Source organism: Herpailurus yagouaroundi, unplaced genomic scaffold, assembly GCF_014898765.1.
Source record: "Herpailurus yagouaroundi ecotype Mexico unplaced genomic scaffold, PumYag 28, whole genome shotgun sequence".
NCBI classification, from domain to species: Eukaryota; Metazoa; Chordata; class Mammalia; order Carnivora; family Felidae; genus Herpailurus; species Herpailurus yagouaroundi.
The window spans coordinates 126,658,525-126,660,199 of NW_024412376.1; the positions used below are offsets into that span (position 1 = coordinate 126,658,525).

The 1,675-nt window shown below is 44.2% G+C and overlaps 1 non-coding gene across 1 annotated transcript; it reads left to right on the plus strand.

Moving 5' to 3' along the window:
* Positions 1–580: 580 nt before the first annotated feature.
* Positions 581–683, plus strand: LOC121040196 (U6 spliceosomal RNA). The gene has a single exon (XR_005795181.1). It is a non-coding gene; the product is annotated as a U6 spliceosomal RNA (small nuclear RNA).
* Positions 684–1,675: the final 992 nt, after the last annotated feature.

The window sequence follows — 1,675 nt, forward strand, 5'->3', positions numbered from 1 at the left end:
ACTGTTCACTGGGTATTCTGCTTTCCCACTCACTTCAGTCATGAGGAGCTATGGGAGCTCCCAATCATGGTGGCCTGTGGTGTTCCAAGTGTTCTCAGATGAGGCTGCTTTCAGCTGCAGCTTGGGAGGAAGTTCTACCTTCCACTGTGGAAACAATAGAAATATTTATAAGCTCTCAGAATAAGACGACTGTTGGTAGGGCCATTCCAGGGTGATTAATTCAATGGCTAAAAGACTTCATCAAAGACCCAGGCTCTTTCCATCCTTCAGCTTGGCCAGCATCAGCATGAAGGCTTTGACCTCAGCCTGGCTCCTCACCTGGTGACAAGATGGCCTCCAGATTTCCAGCAGCCATATCCATGCAAGACATGATCCGGAAACAAAAAGATCATGTCTTCCATGCTTCTTTTTAAGTGTAGGGAAATCTCTCCCAGAAGATTCCCAGCAGATTTCATCTCACATCCTGTTGTCCAAGCTGTATCACATGTTCTGGTCTAAAACAGCCATATCATGGTAATGATTGGCTTAGACCAGGGGTCAGAATGTTTTTTACCTAGTTAAAAAAAAAAAAAAAATCAGTTCGCTTTGGCAGCATATATACTAAAATTGGAACAATCCAGAGGATACTGGCATGGCCCCTGAGCAAGGATGACACACAAATCTGTGAAGTATTCCACATTTTTAAAAAAAATCAAAAGAAGAATAATATTTCATGACATGTAAAAAGAATATGAAATTCAAATTTCTATGTCCATAAATAAAGTTTTATTGGAACACAGCCATACTGCCATTCATTTACATGTTGTCTATGGCTGTCTGAGCCGAGTCAGAGGTGAAAATGCACAAAGCAGATTGAGAGTCGGCCAGTCTGACCAATTCTGTGGCCTGTAGGTGAGTCAGGAGACATCCAAAGTCATGTGAATCCCCTAACGGTTGATAAACAGGGGTCTGGCATGATGCCATTTGTGGATAGTATTATTATTACTTGGCCAGATTCTGATGCAGCTTTGTTTACGCATCTGGAATGTGTAGCAAAATTCTGAATTCTCTTTTACTACGTGTATGCTAGTAACCCTCCTTAGGAAAGTACTCAGTAGATTTGAGATCATTTTTAATGTCCTCCAAAATTATACATCAGACACTAAGTCAGAGTGACCAGGCTCTGCCCAGTATTACTGAACTGAACAAATCAGGGAAGCTCCCACACTCCATAATTCCCTAAGTCAGCCTTTTTGACACATTGAAAGATGAGGCAGGGAAATGGCCGGTCTCCTGGTAATTATCACCACCTGTTCTCCAAGTGGCTCTCCCCAAATAGAATAGTCTCCCCAGAGGGCAGAGAAGGAGGGAAGGAGGGAGAGAGCCGGACCTATGTATTCAGCAGTTCTGCCCAGTGACAGTCGCTTCGGGAGACCTCTCTGCAAGGACACAGTCTCTCTTTTGGAAACTGGACTGGAGCTTGGCAAAACTGGGAAAAGGCCAACATTTGCCTTTGAGGCCTTCTGTCTCCAGTTAGTGGTTTCTTCTAAACCATCTTCCCCAACCTTCTACCTTTCTCGGGCTCTTGGAAGTGGCCCAGCGCAATTTTGCTGTCAAGATCTCATTCTTGTAAGCCTGCACAAAATACCTCATCGTGGACATGACTGGGAGCATGCCGACAGCCTCTGTTTAGCCT